Source organism: Phacochoerus africanus, chromosome 5 (genome assembly GCF_016906955.1).
Source record: "Phacochoerus africanus isolate WHEZ1 chromosome 5, ROS_Pafr_v1, whole genome shotgun sequence".
NCBI classification, from domain to species: Eukaryota; Metazoa; Chordata; class Mammalia; order Artiodactyla; family Suidae; genus Phacochoerus; species Phacochoerus africanus.
In genome coordinates, this window is record NC_062548.1 from 9912161 (window position 1) to 9932969 (window position 20809).

At 49.7% G+C, this 20809-nt stretch overlaps 1 long non-coding RNA gene across 1 annotated transcript; it reads right to left on the reverse strand.

Moving 5' to 3' along the window:
* Positions 1–6625: 6625 nt before the first annotated feature.
* Positions 6626–16708, reverse strand: LOC125127155 (uncharacterized). The gene is made up of 2 exons (XR_007134878.1): positions 16418–16708; positions 6626–12296 (listed from the first exon to the last, which is right to left on the reverse strand). It is a non-coding gene; the product is annotated as an uncharacterized LOC125127155 (long non-coding RNA).
* Between the last annotated feature and the right edge of the window lie 4101 nt (positions 16709–20809).

Here is a 20809-nt window from a genome sequence, read left to right on the forward strand (position 1 = left end):
CTTTTATCAGTCTTACTAGAGGTTTATTGGTTTTTCAAAGAACCTGCTTTTTGGTTTAAACGCCTTTCTGTTGTTTTCATGGTTTTCATTTCATTGATTTTGGCTCTTAATTATTTCCTTCCTTCTGTTCGTTTCGGCCTTATTTTACTTTGCTTTTTCTAGTTTCTTGGGGCAGTAACTTACGTTATGGAGGGTTTTTTTTTTGTCTTTTTGCCATTTCTTGGGCTGCTCTCGCGGCATATGGAGGTTCCCAGGCTGGGGGTCTAATCGGAGCTGTAGTTGCCGGCCTACGCCAGAGTCACAGCAATGCAGGATCCAAGCCGCATCTGCGACCTACACCACAGCTCATGCCGGCAACGTCGGATCCTTAACCCACTGAGCAAGGCCAGGGATAGAACCTGAAACCTCATGGTTCCTAGTCGGATTCGTTAACCACTGCGTCATGGTGGGAACTCCTGGAAATCTTTTGGTAAGCATTTAGTGTTACCAATTTCCCTTTAGACTGCTGTAGCTGTGTCCCACCACCTGGACGTAATAAATTGTTTCCTTCGAAAAGTAGCATAGCTATTTAGAAGACTTTTTTTTCGGATTCTTGGTATTACAAGTGATTTTCTGCTGTGTCCTGGACACTTGGGGTATTGTGAGGCTCTGAATCGTATTTAAATCTTCTGTTTTAGCAGGTTCTGCTGACACCATACTGCTGGGGCAGTGTGGATGCTGCCTGGGTTTCACAGGGTAAAGATGAAAATGCAGGCTCCCCACTTGGTCTCTGATGACACTGTGGGGAGGGGAGGAGCACCCTATTACTCCATGACTAGCAAGTGAGAGTGGGGGGGCTAGACTCATACTCTATCTCTACTGATTTTGGGGGGAGGTGTGATTTTTTTCCATAGTGTTTGTCTGGAGTAGGACAGCCAGTGTCAAAAAACTTTGTCCTGGGAGTTCCTGCTGTGGCACAGTGGGTTAAGAATCCCACTGCAGTGGCTTGGGGTGCTGTGGAAGTGTGGGTTCAATCCCTGGTCCAGTACAGTGGGTTAAAAGGATCTGGTGTTGCTGCAGCTGTGGCTTAGGTCAAAGCTGCAGCTTGGATTCAGTCCCTAGCCCAGGAACTTCCATATGCTGTGCGTGCAGCCATAAAAGTAACAAACAGACGAAAACTTGGCCCTGATAGGCTGCTTCTTTTCTGGTCCTTTGGCTAGAGAGAGCAGGCTTCGATTGGGGCTTTTTTCCCCTTCTCCTTTAGATATTGGCTTGAAAATCAATAAGGCATTGCTGTGTCATTCCTTGAATCTCAAGATCCTTAGATAATCACCTACCTCTCTTCTTTCCACCTTTCAAAACTGTTCCTATAATATTATGCATTATGTACAGGGTGTTAGCTGTACTTCATGGAACAGAGGGAACTCTGTCTATGTCATCTTGTCTGTAATCATCACTGACCTCTTTTAATACTTTTATATTTTTAGCTTATTATTATTATTATTGTCTTTTTAGGACCGTACCCGAGGCATGTGGAGGTTCCCAGGCTAGGGATCTAATAGGAGCTATAGATGGGCCATACTATGCCAGAGACACAGCAATGCCAGATCTGAGCCACGTCTGCGACCTACACCACAGTTCACCAGACACAGCAACACCAGATCCTTAACCCACTGAGCAAGGCCAGGGATCGAACTCGCAACCTCATGGTTCGTAGTTGGATTCATTTCCGCTGCGCCACAATGGGGAACTTCTAGTTTGAGCTTATTTTAATTAGTTATTTATTTTTTTGTCTTTTTAGGGCAGAACCTGTGGCCTATTCAAGCTCCAAGGCTAGGGGTCACATGGGAGCTGCAGCTGCCAACCTACATCAACGCCATTTCCAAGCCACGTCTGCAGCCTACACCACAGCTCAGGGCAATTCCGGATCCTTAACCCACTGAGCGAGGCTAGGTATTAAACCTGTGTCCTCATGGATGCCAGTTGGGTTCCTTACTGCTGAATCACGACAAGAACTCCTTTAGCTTATTATTTATTTATTTATGCGCTTTTTTTTTTTTAGGGCCACACTCTCAGCATGTGGAGGTTCCAGGCTAGGGGTCCAATCTGAGCTACAGCTGCTGGTCTACGCCACAGCCACAGCAATGTGGGATCCGAGCCGCGTCTGTGACCTGCACCACAGCTCACCAGACACAGCAACACCAGATCCTTAACCCACTGAGCAAGGCCAGGGATCAAACCTGCAACCTCATGGTTCCTAGTCAGATTCGTTTCTGCTGTGCCATGACAGGAACTCCTAGCTTATTTCTAAATAAAATTTTGGAGTTCCCACTGTGACTCAGCGAGTTAAAGACCTGATGTAGTCTCTATGAGGATGTAGGTTCAATCCCTGGCCTCGCTCAGTGGGTTAAATGTTGCCATGAGCTGCAGTGTCGGTTGCAGATGCGGCTCAGATCCAGCGGTGCTGTGGCTGTGGTGTAGGCCTGCACTTCTAGCCTGGAAATTTCCATATGCTGCAGGTACAGCTCTAAAAAGAAAACTAAATAAAACATTAATTGTAGAATAGTTTTGGGTTTTCAGGAACGTTTCAGAGATAGAGTATTCCCATATACCCCATCCAGTTTCCCGTGTTACTGACATTTTATTGATGACCAATATTAATATATTATTAAAGTTTATGCTTTATCTTGATTTCCTTAGTTTTTACTCGGTGTCCTTTTCTGTTGTAAGATGTCTTCAGAACACATCGTTATATTTTGTTGTCCTGTTTCTCGGGCTCTTCTTGGATAGGACAGTTTCTTAGACTTGCCTTGTTTTTGATGACCTTGACAGGTTTGAGGAATCTGGTATTTTGTAGACTGTCCCTCACCTGGGATTTGTCTGATGTTGTTCTCGTGATTAGACTGGGTTATGGGTTCGGGGGGGCTAAAGACCACAGAGGAAGTGCCATTGTTGTCATATCGTATCGAGGACACCTACCTCAACCTGTCTAATCATTGTCGGAGTTGACGGTCACCTGGCCGAGGCAGTGCTCGTCAGGCTTCCCACCGTGATGTTCCTTCCCCCCCACTCCACATGGTTCTCTGGGAGGAAGTCACTATGGGCCCACTTATGGTAGATCTTATTTTCCTCTTACAAGTTCTGATTTATTGGAGGCAGTTTTACTGGGCCCATATTTTTCTAAACATTCCACTTTAATATTAATTACACCCATATCAAGCATTTTTATAGCAGAGATGAATGAAAAGGCATGATTTGAGAGACTAGTTTTCATAATACTTGCATGCACTCATGTCCTAATGAGGGCTTTAAATACCATAATAACCATTTTTAGGAAAAGAACCTAAGACCACATGCAGCTATGAGACCAATGGAATTATTCTGAGTGCTTCTGTTTGTTTCAAGAAAATCAATCAGAGGAAATAGAATCATTTCAGTTTTCTTTGGCAAGCTTATTTTAAGGAGAGACTTGGATCCTACACATAATTTCCTCATGACTCTCTGAAATTCCAAAAAGGGAAGCACAATTGCTACCGTTACATCTGTCCTCTTGTCATAGACAGGGCTATTTTCAGACTAGATAGAATGGCCTGTGCTTTGCAAAGACGTCATAGTACATTGAGGCCTGTGAGATAATCATCTTGAGTACACACGTGGCCATGAAACAGGACCTGAAACACAATGTTACCCTCTTCTATTCCTCCAGACCATCCAAAGTTTTCTATTTTTGCTTTTATTACCTATTTATTAGAACAGTAACTTTTTCTTCTTCTTCTTCTTTTTTTTTTTTTTTCATTTTATGGCTGCACCCATGGCACATGGAAATTCCTGGGCCATGGATCGAACCCGAGCCGCAGCTGTGACCTAGGCCAGCTGCAGCAAGGGCTGGATTCTTTAACCCATTGTGCCAGGCTGGGGATCAAACCCACACCTCCAAAGTGACTCAAGCTGCTGCAGTTGGATTCTTTTTTTTTTTTTTTTTGTCTTTTTGCTATTTCTTGGGCCGCTCCCGCAGCATATGGAGGTTCCCAGGCTAGGGGTCGAATCGGAGCTGTAGCCACCGGCCTATGCCAGAGCCACAGCAACGCGGGATCCGAGCCGCGTCTGCAACCTACACCACAGCTCACGGCAACACTGGATCGTTAACCCACTGAGCAAGGCCAGGGATCGAACCCGCAACCTCATGGTTCCTAGTCGGATTCGTTAACCACTGTGCCACGACGGGAACTCCTGCAGTTGGATTCTTAACCCACTGCACCACAGTGGGAACTCCAGAACCATAATTTGTTTGATGCTGGGTTAAGTAAGAGAAAATATTAAGAGAAAATATGACTTTTTTACAAAATGGTTCCAGGACTGCACTGTAGAGAAAAAGGATAAGTGCTTAAAATAAGGATACTGTTAAAATGCTGTTGTGTTAAGGAACCTTTGTGCAATAATCGTTGATGTCATAACAAACAGACTATTTTGTGAGGATGTCACATTATTCATCTTTCATCCTCTTCCATTTGACCAAATGTCTTGGTCACATCATACACCCTGACTGCATTGAATCTAACACCTCTTTTTTGTTGTTGTCTTTTTGGGGCTGCACCTGCAGCGTATGGAGGTTCCCAGGCCAGGGATTGAATTGGAGCTATAGCCACTGGCCTACGCCACAGCCACGGACACACCAGATCCGAGCCGTGTCTGTGACCTACACCAGAGCTCTCGGCAATGCCGGATTCTTAATTCACTGAGTGAGGCCAGGGATCGAACCTGCATCCTCGAGGATGCTAGTCAGATTCGTTTCCGCTGCGCCATGACAGGAACTCTGACTCTAATGCCTCTTGAAGACAGTGTTCCACCTCTGAGTGACTCTTACCAGCTCCAGCTTACCCACCTTATTCTCACCATGAGCATTTTGAGGGAACAAAAGAGCAACAGGGGGAAGTAACTTTATCAGTATTGTGTATTAGAGGAGGTACAGACCGATAAATGGAGATTCAAGACAAGATGCAAACTCAGATGGGCATGTAACACATGATCAAGGTAGCATTTCAGAATAGCTGGGAAAAGAGTTCACTAGACAGGGCTGGGAGATGATGGGAGGGAGAAACCTGCTTCTTTACCTAATTCCCTATATCATGTTGAATTCCACTTGGAGCCAAGATTTAAGCATAATAAAATGAAATCATAGAGGTACTTATTAAAAGGAGTCAGCATTTTAACAGTTCTGGAATGGGAAAAACACTGTGCAAAATTCTGAAGCTGTCAAATAAAAATGGAACAACGTCTCTTTGGTTTAAAGACACACACACACTCAAAAGACTCAAAATGCCAAATTTGGAAGGCTATTTGCAACATTTTCAAAATGTTTTTGTTTTTATTTTTTGAAACTTTTTTTTTTTAATCTGCAACATTTTTGACACACAAAGGACTAACATATTCCATGAGTACACATGTTTTACAAAGGAAGGAAGGGAAAGACAGAAATTAAAACAAGAGGTGATAAACATAGGGAAAAATGCTTTACGTCCATCATCAAATGTGAATCATTTCTCCCCCACTAGACTAAAAACTGAAAATTCCAGAAGGGAGAAGTTCAAGGCCACCAGGACCAGGCACCGTCTGCAGGGTCGCTGTGCCATCTTCCGCCCTTGACCCTTCTCCATGTGCTCACAGGATGGCTGCGGCAGGAGCCAGCATCATGACCAGGATCCGGCAGAAAGAAGTGGGGCAGGTAGGGAGAAGGCAAGAGGTTCCTGCTCTGGAGTCTGCTCCCTGTCACAGGTTTCCTTGAAAGCCCATTTCCGCTTCCACCTCGTTTGCTAGAACTGTCCTGGGGCTGCCTGGGAGGATGGGGAAATGAACACACTCTGACCAGCATCCAGATCAAGAAACACTGGGAACAGCTTCCTTGCACCTGCCCACGTGCTCCCTCCCGGTCACCAGAGAACGTGAGCGGTTTTAATGGCTACCTTCTCACTGTGATGAAAACTGGGTTAAGAAAGAAAAATACCAAAACCCAGCAATCTGTCACACCCATCAGTTTCTATATTTGCCCAAAGGCATGCTTATCATCGATCTCCCCAAATCTTTTATTCTTAGTCCAAGAAACTTGATCTTGTAAGAGACAGTGGTTGAAGAGTTCCCATTGTGGCTCAGTGGTAATGAACCCAACTAGTGTCCATGAGGACTCAGGTTTGATCCTTGGCTCAGCTCAGTGGGTTAAGGATCTGGCAGCGCCATGTGCTGTGCTGTAGGTTGCAGACACTTCTCGGATCCCGCATTGCTGTGGCTGTGGCCTAGGCCGGCAGCTGTAGCTGATTTGACCCCTAGCCTGGGAACCTCCATATGCCCTGGGTTCAGCCCTAAAAAGACATCAAAGAAAATAGAGACAGTGGTTGAAATGTACATTTCCTGTAATTTCATATTGTGACCTGGGACAGAGCACAGCCATGTGGCCTGAGTGGGAACTCAGAGCTGGATGCCTGGAGAAGGTCCCTGTGGGACACCGACCAGGTTTGAGTGTAGACAGGTCTGTGGATACAGTGAGATCCTCAAGAACCTTTAGGGGCCCCACCCCAGGAACGTGATGCATATGGGAAAATCTGCAATTCTCTACACATTTTCTAAGAAGTGAGAAAATGGTTGTGGCCAAATCTTAGAATTCAGAATTTATTCAACATTACAATATGCATCTTAGAGGGAACATCTTTGTTATGAATGGAGGCGACTTTTCTCAGGGCTCCTGTCCTCCAGAACATTCTAACATTCGTTTTGGAAAGAGTCCTTGTTTGCGGGAGGCATCCGTCAGCTTTCCGACGCCTCACATGGCATCGGCTAATTCACATTCAGAAGTGCTACAAATGCCGTCAATGTGGGCGCCTGCGGGAAAGGAAAGCTCATTCAACGTCAGAGAATTCACACTGGAGAAAAACCATATGCACAGAACGGATGTGCGAATGCTTTTAGACTGTGCTCAGAGCTAATTAGACATCTGGGATTTCAGAGCGGCCAGGAGCCCCGCGAGCAGAATGGGTGGGGAAGAGCCTGGAGCCAGAGTTCCAGCCTTAGACTGTCAGCACGTTCCTTGGGACTCGAAGCAGGCATCTGTGATGAATGTGGAAAGCTGTCAGGGGGGCAGCGTGAAGCACACTGAACGTCAGATCATTCGTGCGAGAGAGAAGCCAGTGCGTCAGAGCCGCGTGGTGCCATCTGGGGAGAGCGGAGCCCTTTCTCTCGTCTTTGGAGAACTCTCAGGAAAGCAGCACCCTGGGCGTAAAGACCGCAGGAGGGCCTTTAGTCAGTAATCAGGCTCATTCATTCTGGAGAAAAACCTTCATTAGGGAGAAGGAGGAAAAGCCTTCAGTTCTCTTCCCTGATGGGTTTCAGAGCATCCTTAGTGACATATGGGGAAACTTTAGGGGGTGGGGAGAGTTCAGCGGTTGATTAAGTATCACATTGAAGCATTAATTGCATTAAGTAGGGGTTTCAATGTTTTGCTTCTTCCACTGCAACCAAAGCTTTCATTCTTTTCTCCGATCATCTCAGAGGATTTTTTTTTTTAAATCTCTAATATTTTAGCTTCCTTATATTAACCTTGCTTTTATAAGCTTAAATTCTTCTTCCAGGGGGTATTCAGTCCATGTCTGCTGAATGAATGAAGTAATAATAACAGAGCAGGCGGCCTGGTTTGGGCCCGGGGGCAGGACTCCATAAGGACGGTGTATGGCTTACCCCCAGCAGCTGGAGGGTGCAAATTCTGCTGTGATTGCAACACATCTCTGTTCGGGGGCCCCATTTACTGGGTGAACTCCTGCGGGCCATGCGTCTTTACTGCTGAAGACTCTTTCGAGATGGGAAACGGGCTTTTGATTTTTCTCAAGTTCTGTATGTAGTGGAATAATATGTCATCTGAAGGGTACATTAGGATGATGCCAGGTTCTCTTTGTCTTCTCTCTAAAACTAGAAATTTAGAGAGGAAGGGCTAGAGTTCTGAGTTCAGCCTCTCGTTTCATAAGGGAAGGGTCAGGCACATTTTCTGGTGTTCAAACAACACGAACCACACACTGCTTGATACAGGTTGGATCCGAAGAAGGCGTAACCTGGTCCTTGTCAACCGCCGGCATTCTCTGCCCGCAGCTGAAGGCCTTCTCCCCGGCCTAGGATTTGGAGTCTCCTAAAAGACACCCTTGTTTGCCACGACATCTCCTTTCCAGTTGAGGGAGAGGGACTCAGGTCCTGGGTGTTTCTGGCTCCCGGCTTTGGTCAGAGGAGACAGAAAGCAAAGGTAGAGCAAAAAGGGGCAGGTGGAGACCGGACAGAGTGAGGAACGTGGGGAGTAGCTGCTGTTGAGGGCGTCTCCCTCCTCAGAGGATATCAAATGTCCCTGAGGCTGGCTGGAGAGCAACGGAAAGGCCTAGGTTTCCACCCACGTAGTTTTGCTGCCCTACATTTCTTCCAGCTGGCACCTGGGGCTCCCTAACATCCTGCTCTGTGACACTGGCCTTCTCCAGGGTTCATCCACCCCACCCACCATTTGCTCATTCCAACTTAATGCTTCCCCCACCCGATGCGTTCCATGGCCTTCTGGCCTGAGCTTAGGCTCCGCCTCCCAGGGATGGGGCTCCCACCCCATCGCACTGCTTTGTTCTAAAATTCATCATTGTGCCCCATTTTAGAAGACTCAGGCTCATATGTCTAGAACATTCCCGAATCTTTCTTTCATTGGTGCCCTTTAGGCCCCAGGAACTGGAACTAAGTGCTAGAGTTGCTCGCCTCTGTGGGCTGTGACAAATCTTGACTTTTACTTCTTACTGTATGAGTCAGATTTCCAGTGTATAAACTTGGGCTGATTTTCCATGTGGAGCTACACCAAGAGCCGTGGGGCTCTAGGGAATTGCTGACGGAGAGGTTCAGAGGAGCGCTGCACTGGTGAAGAAGGCCTCAGACTGCGAATAGCAGAAATCTGCTTAGAAAATAAAAGACATTTAATTGATAGATCATTAAGACTGGAAGTACATGATTCCAGGATAGGTATAATGGCTCAACGCTATCATCAAGGACCCAGGCTTTTTTTTAATCTGTTGCTTGGCCCATCTTGGTGTATTGGCTTTTTTGCTTGGTCTTTTTGCCTCATGGTCTCAAGATGGCTGCTCCAGCTCCAGCTATCACATCTCAAACATCCATGTTCAAAGCAGGACAAAGGGATGGGCCTCTTCAGTCTCTCTGCCTCTTTTGATCAGAAAGCAAACTTCTTCCCAGAATGTTCCCTGGCCATTTCTCTGTAAGTTTTGTTGGCAGAACTAAGTCACGTGCCCACTCACGTCTAAGCCAACAGTCAGCAAAGGGAGTAAGTAATGAGCTCACTGCAGTGACACCCACTGGGGCAGAGCAGGTCTAGTGGGCCCCAGGGTGGCTCCAGGGCCAGCCTGTCTCTCTGCCTTTCACAGAGTCCCAGCTCCCTTCTGGTCATTCCTTCCTTTATCTTTTCACCAAAAGACGCTCATGGTTCCCCAGCTAGAAGTGCATTTTTTCTGTGTCACAGCTTGTTTTGCTTTTTTTAAATCTCCAGCTTTCTTCCTCGCTGTAATTTTGGCCAACACATCAGTCCCTCCAGGCTCCTTCCTGTTCTCGCCACCTCTTGTCACACACTGCCCGTATGGTCTGATGTGGGGGTTCACGTTTCCTAAAAGGGGAATCTGACTGGTCTCACTGGCTTTCTTTATATTTCTGAGCCAGGGGACTTCAAAAGTTGTTGGCCAGCCTATATAGATCCTGGTCCAGTGACCTGTATGTGTGTGTGGAGGGGGGCAGAGCAGGGTCACGAGATACAGCACAGCCACCTGGTGGCGGGGGCTGAATGAGACCCTTCCCCACAGAAGGGGCTGCGGGGTGGGGGGCAGAAAGGAGTGGAGAAGGGAACGGACAGTGCGTTCTGGGAGCCCAGGGCAACACTGTAAGATGAGGCCGCTCCACCGAGACGCCACTTAGGAGAGCGCCGGGGCGCCAGACCCAGGAGTGAAAAAGCCAGTTTGGATACTTCACCCCCTTTCAGTGGATGCCCCATGGAGGACGGGAGGGGAGTCTGGCTGGCAGACAGAACCCTTGACCTAAGGCCACAGTTGAACCAGGCCAGCCAAATCCAGCTCTTCAGGTAACTCTGTTTGAGGTCCAGTCAGGGTGGAACAGAAATAAGATGTCCTTGCTTTGCTCCACCTGTTATTACCCTATCTTCAGAACTGAGAGCCTAAGCACAGATCTCCCCAGGTTCCCGAAGCAGAAAGTCCAGTGACTGCTAGTAGGAAGCTGGGCATTTGTCGTGAACACGGCTTTAATGGGGTGGGAAGCACTCAGCACCGACTCGACGTGTTCTCCTAGAAACCAGTTTGTGGCTTTAATGGGCCACAGGAGAGACTAGAGAAGCAGGACTGTTTCAAGAAAACCATGTAACGGGGGACAGGAGATGGGCTGGTTATCCCAGCAAAGGGAATGCAAAAATCCCGCAGTGGGAGAACGAGAACTTTCAAAAGCCCGGCTGACAGGCAGACCTGGCTTTGAATCCTATTCCCCTACTTCTTAGTTGCATGACCTTGGGCAAGTTATTTGGCCTCTCCATGTCTTAGTTTCTTCATTTGTAATGTGAGGATAGAAACGGCCCGTTTCAAGGCTCGATGGGGGGATTAAATGAGATGCTGTGTGTGAAGCACAGAACGCTCGGTGGTCAGTGCCGTCGTCCTCAGTCTCACGCCCCCTGGGAGTGGGGCTGAGCCCCTGCAAGGATGGCCAGCTCGCCAGCGCCCGTCAGAAGAGCTTCGTGGTGCTTTCCTCGGGGTCCTCCAGGGTGGGGAGCGGGGGTGGGGGGTCACTTCGCACACCATAAAGTGCTTTACAGCTTTCCTTCTAGTTGCTGGAGCCATTTCCCAGAAGCCTTTGGGACAGTTTGTCTGGAACCGCCGGTGCCAGCTCCCCAGCAGTGCCGCGCTGAGAGGCCCCCAGCCGTCCAGTCCTTGCTCTCCCAGGAGCCTTCCCTGGATGAGCCATCTCAGCCTCCTCTGCCTCTTTAATCATGTCTGATTCGTTTGGTCTCGGGGTTGTCGTGGGAAGAGTATCTGAGAGGGTCCGCTGGAGACCCAGGACGTGCCAGCTAGAAGCTTCCAAGACAGGAGCCCCCAAACCCAGTGACCAGCTGGCCTCCTGCCCAGGGACGACCTCGGGAGCGGTGAGCCTTTGGTAAGCAGACAGCGAGGCGGCTGGTCCGGGCCCTCCCTTTCTTTCTCTCCTCAACGCTCGACGATCTGCTCACATCTTCACCAGGCTCAAGCACAGCTGATCAGAGGCAGCCTCGGATGCTGAGGACATGCAGTTCTTCTGGGCAGTGCCCAACCCCAGGACCAGCTCTTATGATCCCCACCATGAACATTTCTAACTCACTGGCTTTTAAAGAAATTTAGATCAGAGCGCCGAGGCTATAAAAGTCCCTGGATGGACAGACAGAAGTAGTCCCCTTTTTTTGCAGGGGAGAGAGAGAGTCTGCAGCTAACAAAAGACAAGGGGTGTCTGCATTTTGTGCTTGACTCAGAATTCCGACATACACCAAGAGGATGGTGTACCCCTGGGGGGCGGCCCGGGGGGGAACCTTTCAGCCCAGTTGTTAACATCCGTTCTCCCAGTCACTTCCTCGCACTCCTGGGTTGCTGCTCACTACAGGAGCGCTGCTCACCTACTCTGTGCCAGGCAAATACCTACTACGTGCCAGGCATGGAGCGAGGCACTTGAAAATAGAGATGTTTCAGACATAGGCCTTGCTCTCAAAGAGTTCCAGGTTCCTGCTGAGGGTGCCCCCAAGCCGGCCCTCCTTAACCAGGACACCGGCTGCCTCTCCAACATCCTGACGCCTTGCTTGTTCCCTGCCTCCCTCTTCAAGGGCACTTGCAGGGTTAGTGCAGTGCGTGGCGACCAGCAGTACCTCTCAGGTAGAACCCAGGCAACGGGACTAAGCATCTGCCACCTTACGGACATCCGGGCTCATCTGGCTGCCAGTGGGGGTGGGGGCGTAGGGGGGGCAGGGTGGCAGTCGGGACGAAATCACCTTCCTCCCGCGTGACTTGGGAGAGAAGGGCTGACGGCCAGCCCAGGGAAGGCAGGCTGCGACCTCACAGGTAACGCATCGCCACCCGCCACCGCCTTGAACCACAGTCTGCGCTCAGCGTGGTGTCCATGGCCACATACAGTCACCAGTTCCCAAGTCGTCCCATGTCCCTCGATGTTCAGAGGTGCCGCGAAGAGCACAAAGGACAAGATGTGGTTCTTCCTCAGAGTCTGAAATCTGTCTGAGAAGAAAAGGCATAAGAAGGTCAGGAAGGACCAGAGGGTTTGAGGGGTGCTAAACGGGGTGTAGGGGCAGTGGACCCGTGAGCAGAGTGCAGGGTGAGAGCCCCACTGCAGGCCCGCAGAGTCCCAGGAAGGCTTCCTGGCAGAGGCGGGCTTTGGGCTCAGAGCGTGGGCAGCATTTGGAAGGACGGCGGGTGGGGGCTGCACATGACTGTGGGTGGGCTCAAGACAGTTTCCTCATCAACCCCCTTGTGAAACAGGGTTCAGCCAGTGCTTCCTCTTCCTGCTCCGGAATCACCACAGCCAGAGGCTGGACGGCGCATGCAGGTGCAGGCTGAGCTTGCTTTGCAGAAGTGGGGGCCTGAGGAGACTCTCATCTCCTGTGGTGCCAATACAGCGGGAGGCCAGGGCCAAGGACTTGCAGGCAACACCAACACTGCTCAGCCTTTCTGCCGAAACGTCACTGCGCAGGGCATTCTGGAGGCCCCTCTGCTTCTCAGAGGCCGGGACCTGGGGCACTGTTACTGACAGTGTCACTGTGGGAAACCAGAGACTCTTAAGCCCAAACCTCGCTCCACCTGCAGGAGACAAGTGGCCAGGCACCTGGACCACAATTTGGCAGAACATCAAAGAATTCAGATGGCAGAGGAAATCTCTGAGCACTCTGCATAAGGGGGCACTTCCATTCATCTCCCAGTTCACGCCAGAGAGATCCCTGATGAATGGTGCCCATGCAGGAGAGTCCTCAGAGTGAGCAGCAGCTATCAGAGCTCGTGGCGAGGCCGGGTGCACAGGAAGCTGACAGAGCAAAGAGCTCAGCCTGGAGTGCATTGCCCCGGAGAAGACTTGCAACCCCAGGCACAAAGGTGCCCCCAGAAGGCACGGCCTCACCCGGTGGGTCAGCCATTCTGGAGCTCAGTCTTTGACAAGTAATGATGGCATGGGGGTGACCATTTGAGGAGAAACCAGCCCCCGTCATCACCCAAAGTTTCTGACTGGAGAGAGGGCAGGGGCTTGTCATGAACGAGGGGGCTCTTGGGGTGCTCTGGCCTCAGGAATCACGGAGGCCACTGGGGCCGAGAAGGATGGTCAGAGGGGCCTCAGAGCTCACGTTGTATAAAGTGGTCATGGCAGAGAAAAACACGATGAAAGAGCAAATTTAGAAAATGATTTTGTTGGAACTTGTACTTTTAGCACCTGTAATGGGCCCACAGATGTGGGCCGGGAGGGAGGCAGCCACCCTGAGGGAGAGAGTCTGCCCAGAGGACATGGTCGTCCGCCTGCAACCCCTGGGGTCCACTTGCCGGGGGGCCTAGGAGAGAGGAGTCGGCTCCGGAGCTCTCACGGCCCATCCCCCTTCCTCTCCTTCCAGTAAAGTCCTGGCCTGTGTCTTCCGCATGCCTACCTCTTCCTGGTGCTGCCCAGGAGGGGCCACCTGACCATCAAGGGGTTTGGGCAGCTGGTGAACCCGCCCCAGGGGATGCTGCTGGGACTAGTCCATTCATTCATTCATTTAACAGATACTTTCAAGCATCTCTTCCACTCTGTGCCAGCACATTGTTTGTGCTGGGGTAAAGGACAGGGGAGAAGGAGGCAGCAGCACAGGTGGCTTTGGCCACCTTGGGGAAGAGAGAGGGGAATCAGGACTACAGGACCATCTCTGAGACGGCAGGGGTGTCTCTGTCCCAGGGGGGCTTCGGAGAGGGGAGGGAAAGCTCTGATCAAAGACTGCCTCCCACGTGACAGGTCAGCATGTGCTTCACCTGCAGGCAGGACTGTGGTCTCCACTTTGTAAATAAAGAAAATGAGAGGAGTTCCTGTTGTGCCTCAGTGGACTAAGAACCCAGCTAGTGTCCATGAGCATGCCGGTCGGATCCCTGGCCTCACTCAGTGGATTAAGGATCTGGCATTGCCGTGAGCTGTGGTGTAGGTCGCAGATGTGGCTTGGATCCTGCATTGCTGTGGCTGTGGTGTCGGCCAGCAGCTGCAGCTCCGATTCTACCCCAGCCCAGGAACTTCCATGTGCCGTAGGTGCAGCCCTAAAAAAAAAAAAAAAAAAAAAAAAGAGCTAGCGGGTGGCACAGGTAGTTTAGGTCTGTATCACTCCTGATCCATCTTCCCACCGCCTGAAGGAGGGAACAGACCCTCCAGCCCACTGTTCCTTGTGCAGTGTTTCTGGAGGCTTAGGGGACAGGGAGAGGCACCTGGCGAAGCGGGAGGGAAGGGGATGGAAGAGACAGGGACTGGCTTTTGCAGACTCAACTTTGGGGAGTGGGGAAAGGCACACTCACTCATTCACTCATCCACCCACCCGTTCATCCATTTAGCAGATCTTTACTGAGCCCTGTGGAGGGTCAGGCGCTGTGCTCCAGCGCTGGGGATGCCACTGAGGAAGAGGGACACGGCCCTGACCTCACGGAACTTTTATTCTAGGAGGCGGCTGGTCCAACAGGTGATGCGCTTTGCAAGGGGCAGTACTGGGCTCCGCAGCAGAGGAGAGTCCTGACCTGGACTTCTGGGAAGGAGTGACACGTGAGGTAAGACCTGAAGGAACAAGCATCAGCCTGGAGGATGCTGGGAAGTGGCTTCCAGAGAGAAATGTTCTGGAAGGTCTGCAGGTGATGAGCAGAGCGAAAGGAGCCGAAAGACGGCCCACGTGTGCAAGATAGGGCGTGATGTGGAAGCAGGGAGGGACCAGGTCATCCAGGGCCCCTAAAAGGAACTCAGACTGGCCCCTAAGAACAAGGGTCCAAGAGCTATGAAGAGTGCTAATCTCAGGGAGGCCCTGAGCAGTCTGTAGTTTATCCCTTTCCTGGAAGCCCAGAGCTGAACCCTAACAAGATAAGCCATCTGAGGATTCAGCAAACTAGGGCAGACACAGTCAAGGTCATGAAGGAGTAAGTTCTGTCCAGTTTCCTTGTGAACCAAGGAGGTTTCCAAGAGGCGCAGTGAGCAGAGTGAGTAATAAAGCTAGGACCGAGTGCTGGGGGCTTGATCTCAAGGAGGAAACCTCTGGTGCTTGAAGGACAGACCTGAGGGGTCCCCGCGGCTTTGGGGCAGACTGCGTGGGCAAGCATCTCCCTCTTGTGGCCGAGATAGGTACTGCGCCTGCATTCTCAAGTAGGCCTGTGGCTTGGCTCTAGGTTCTGACCAGGGAAGCCTGGTGAAATGAAGCTGTGGACTCTGGAAGGTGCCTCACCTCTTTTCTTCTTCTTCTTCTTCCTTTTTTTTTTTTTTTAAAAGGCCACAGCTGCAGCATATGGAAGTTCCCAGGCTAGGGGTCGAATCAGAGCTGCTGCTGCCACCAGCCTATGCCACGGCCACAGCAACACCAGATCCGAGCCATGTCGGCAACCTACACCACAGCTCATGGCAACACTGGATCCTTCATACATTGAGAACCATCATCTGCATGGATGCTAGTTGAGCTCATCACCCTCTGAGCAACAGCAGGATCTCCTCTTTTTTTTTTTTTTTTTTTTTTTTGGGAAACCTGAACAGTGGAGAAAGAAAATGCTAGAAAGACAGTCAGTGTTATCAGTGATTATGGAATAGGTTCTGGAATAGGTGACTCATTTTTTTTCGTGCTTATATATACTTGAAAATGTGGATGTGTATTAGTTTTGTTGATAATAGAAAAAAATGTATTATGCTTTTTCTAAAAAAGAGCAGAAGTGACAGAGAAGTAGCCCAAGTGGGGACACTCAAGTGGAGGCCAGGTGGCTAAGGGGACCGAGTGGCTTGGTGAGGAGCTGCTGCCCAGGTGCCCTTCCACAGCCGTGCAGAGGTCTGCGCTGGGGACAGGCTTCCTGGAGGCCACCCTCTTGGCCGCTTCTCTCCAGCTGTGCCCTTAGCTCATACACACCTGGCCTCAGGTCCCTGCCCCTCTGCCAGTCTCCCATCAGAGTAACACCCTGCCCACCTGGTCACACAGAGGGCCTGACCGCCAGGTTCTGGGTGACCTGGAAGTGTATTCCACACGCTCACAGCTGAGCGCTCTCTCCTGTGTGGGCTCTGACTTGGAGTGAGGGCTGGGTCTGCTTGGAAACCAGAGCCACACATGCTCCATCTGTGGGGTCTCTTCCTAGACACCTTTTCTGGCTGGGGACACGGAACTCACCTGGCCCGCAGTTCTGGTCACTCTTGTCACTTTGTGGCTTCTTTCTTCTCTCTCCTGCTAAAAACTCTTCTCTGGGGCAGGGCAGCTTATTGGCCTCCCCTGTGGGAGGTTCCCTGATGCTGGTCTAAGGTACTGAATCAAGGGGTCGAGGACACAGCCCTGTTGTCATTCTTGCCTGGAGAAGTCCCTGGGGCGGCTCGCTTGTGCAGCCGGAGGGCTAATTTCAGAGAAACTCCTCATGAACATCTTTATATTTCAGAAATGTTCTGAAATACATAAAATACATTTAAAAATCATATAAGCCCCCTTGATTATGGAACTTTTCAATCGCACTAAAGAGAATAGACAATAATACAACAAACTTTCATGTGCCCATCACCCAGCTTCCTTAACTCTTCATTTTCTGCCAATCCTGCTTCTGCCATACCCCATCACACTGTGTGTGTGCCTGTGTACTTCTTTGGAGTATTTTATTTATTTTGCTTCTTAGGGCGGCATATGGAAGTTCTCAGGCTGGGGGTCCAATCAGAGCTGTAGCCACCGGCCTACACCACAGCCACAGCAATGTGGGATCTGAGCCATGTCTGTGACCTTCACCACAGCTCATGGCAACACCGGATTCTTTTAATCCACTGAACAAGGCCAGGGATCGAACCGGCACCCTCGTGGACACTAGTCGAGTTCGTTACTGATGAGCCACAAGGGGAACTCCTGTGTGGAGTATTTTAAAGTAAATCCCAGACAGTATATCTTCCTTCCTTCCTTTTTTTTTTCTGTTTTTTTTTAGGTCTGCACTTGCGGCATATGGAAGTTCCTTGCCTGGGGGTCAAGTTGGAGCTATGCCACAGCAACGCTGGATCTGAGCTGAGTCTGTGACCTGCCCTGCAGTTCACAGCGACGCTGGATCCTTAACCCACTGAGAGAGGCCAGGGATCGAACCTGTGTCCTTATGGATACTAGTTGGGTTTGTTACCACTGAGCCACAGCAGGAACTCCCAGTATATCTTCCTTCTGATAGATAACTAAGTACGCATCTCTAGCAGATAAGAATTGATTGATTTTAGGGGGCACATATACCATCATAGAATAGTTTAGTGGTCTCCCTGTACCCGTCTCACCTCCAGTAATTATACAGACACCCAGCCAGGCTCCTTTCATCTGCTCTCCCCTGCCCCACCACACTGGATACTTTCAAGAAAATCTCAGACATTTCACCCCTAACATCTGCAATAGGTGTCTCAAAACTTTTTCTTTTTAAAGCACAACCCCAATTATCACAACTAACAATTTTAAAGAGTAATTCCTTAATATTGTCCATGTTGACATTTCCCTGATTTTTAAAAACTGCACGGTTGGTTGTCAGATCATGATCCAAATAAGGTCTACAGGTTGCCTTTGGCTGCCAAGTCTATTCAGGTCCTCTTCCCTCTTTTTAAATTTTTATTTAATTTTATTTTTTGCCTTTTTAGGGCCGCACCCTCGGCATGTGGAAGTTCCCAGGCTAGGGGTGGAATCCGAGAGGTAGCGCCAGCCTACACCACAGCCACAGCAACGCCAGAGATGACCCGTCTCTGCGACCTACACCACAGTACCACAGCTCACTGGCAAGGCGGGATCCTTAACCCACGGAGTGTGGCCAGGAATAGCACCTGCATCCTCTTGGATGCTAGTCAGATTTGTTTCCGCTGAGCCACGACCTCCCTCTTAAAAAGTTTTTTTTGATCTTGTAATTTGTTAAAATATTTCAGCAGTTTGTTCTTTGAACGAAATGACACTTAAATGCTTAAGTGCCTGTTCTGTGCCAGGCACTGCTTTGTGCTGAAAATAAAGATGGGAACAGATTTGGGGGAAATAACTCTCTAGGCTACGGTATCTCTTCTCTAACAGAAGAGGATTGGGCTAGATGCTCTCTAAGGGCTCCACCCTGATCCTCTCGGATCCCCCTCTCATCACTACCATCCCCTGCGTGAGTCTCCTCAAACTGCACCCACACTTATTCCCAGGGAACCCTCGCCGTGACCCAGCCGTGCGGGGACACTGGGGCAGGTTGGAGCCGACACCCCGCCTTTCCGGGCAGCCGCCCACCTGCCTGGGTGCTCCGAGGCCGAGGCAACGCGGGAGGAGCTCGGCCGCACGCTACAAAACCGCTCTGAGCACTGCAGCGAGCGGTAACGGCAGCGGCGCGGTCCAACTACACTTCCCAGAGCCCTCTGCGGCCAGCCAGTTACTACGGAGACGGGCCGGGCTCGTCGGCTCCGCGACTGCCAACTGGCCTGGGCCTGCCGGTGCCCGTAGTCAGAACAGCTTCCACCCCCACGGCTTCCAAACGGGCTGGCCACGCGCTCCCGCCACCCTGTCCTTGCTTCTGGGGACCAAGAAAGCCGACCCATTAGGCCGGGCCGGGGCCCGGCCCCAGAGAGGCCGAACTATATTTCCCAGGAATCTTCGTGCACACTCTTGTTTCCTTTCGTGGAGACCCAAAAGGTAACGTCGAGTTGTTGCCAAGGAGACCAGACCCAAGCTATCCGGGCCCCTGAAGCCGGTGAAGAGAGGAGCTGTAGACAGAGAAGAGGAATAGAAGAGAGGAGCGTGGGAAATTTGGCTATAAAGCAACATAAAGCGTATATTCTCTCCCGTCTAGTTTCTGCGGGCGCTTAGGGCCCGCTCAAGCATCGCACAGCCCTCTGGGAAATGAAGATATGCTCGCCTAAGGACTATGGGAAATGTAGTCACTGATTAACGGCCACTTCCTCGAACCTGGAACAGGGGCTTGAATTTTCCCTGCCTTTACCTTCCTGTCCACTTAAACACAGTGTTTACCTTTGTCCCTTTCCTCTTCGTGTCAACCCTCAGTGCTTATTTCAGACATTCCCTTCAGTCTGTACTCCACGAGGTCATCAAAGTAATTGTTCCTGCTCTGGGCTCTTACACAGCTAAGAGAACCAAGGCCTGGTAATTGGCTGGCATGTCTCCCACTGGTTTCATGCATAAGAACCATCCTCTAGATTGTCCATCTCATTTGCAATTGATGGCGAGTGTCACTATTTTTAATTTTATTTATTTATTTTGCTTTTTAGGGCCACATTGGTGGCATATCAAAGTTCCAAGGCTAGGGGTCTAATTGAAGCTACAGCTGGCGGATTGAAGCCATGTCTGTGACCTACACCACAGCTCATGGCAAGGCTGGATCCCTGACCCACTGAGCGAGGCCAGGGATCAGACCCACATCCTCATGGATACTAGTCGGATTCGTTTCCACTGCACCACAATGGAATCACCATTGTTACTATTTTTGAAAAATGCAAGGCACAACTTGCTTTGAACATTTGCATGCCCAAAAGGGTAATAAATTCCAAGTGTAGTGAATGCAAAATATTCTTGAAAAGTACTTGAAATAGGTTTCTATCAGTAGAAACCAAGTTCCTCATAGTCTGATAAAGTAGAATTTTCTCAGAACAAAATATTTCATTACATGATCTGGTTAAATCACACTTAGGTGTTTTCTGGGCCTCGTCACATAAAAGATAAAAAAAAAAAAACCTCCATGATATTTCTTATGTAAAGTGTCACAAAATTCCAGTAAGACTATAAAGTAGATGAGGCTTTTGTTGTTTTTTTACACAATGCTTTGCAAGTCTAAGATCTATAATTACGCCTGATCCAAAGAGTATGGATGGAGTAAATCAGCACTGAGGCTGAAAGGAGGCATACTTTTAAAGGCTATCAGAAAGCCTAGATAGGAATGAGCTGTACGGTGTAAAAAGACAGATGAGGTGTTGCTCACATCAAAGCACTAAGAACTTCCTTTTGAAGTGGGAATACTTGGCAGACACAGTATTTCCATTAGCTTTCAACTTTGGTAGGAAGAATGGCCCAGAACATAAATGTTGAGAATTATGTTAACTGATAAAGCAATTTGGAAGTCACAGTCAAAAATAATCTATCCTTAACATTCAAAAGCAGAGAGTTCCCTCCATCCTTATTTAGTTCCTTTGGTTTTGGTTTTTGAAACGTGAAATCCTTCATTTCTTGCCTAAGGAAAGAGTACATTTGTTCAGAAAGCATCATTGAAGGCCAGGATATCCCTGTATTTCTCAACAATCTGGAGGGGATGGCTGAAGTCAAGAGCTAGCAGAGCTATAGCTCAGAATAATTTTCTTTCTCTTTTTTTGTCTTTTTGCTATTTCTTTGGGCCGCTCCCGCAGCATATGGAGGTTCCCCGGCTAGGGGTCTAATCGGAGCTGTAGCCATTGGCCTACGCCAGAGCCACAGCAATGCGGGATCCGAGCCACGTCTGCAACCTACACCACAGCTCACAGCAACGCCGGATCGTTAACCCACTGAGCAAGGGCAGGGACCGAACCCGCAACCTCATGGTTCCTAGTCGGATTC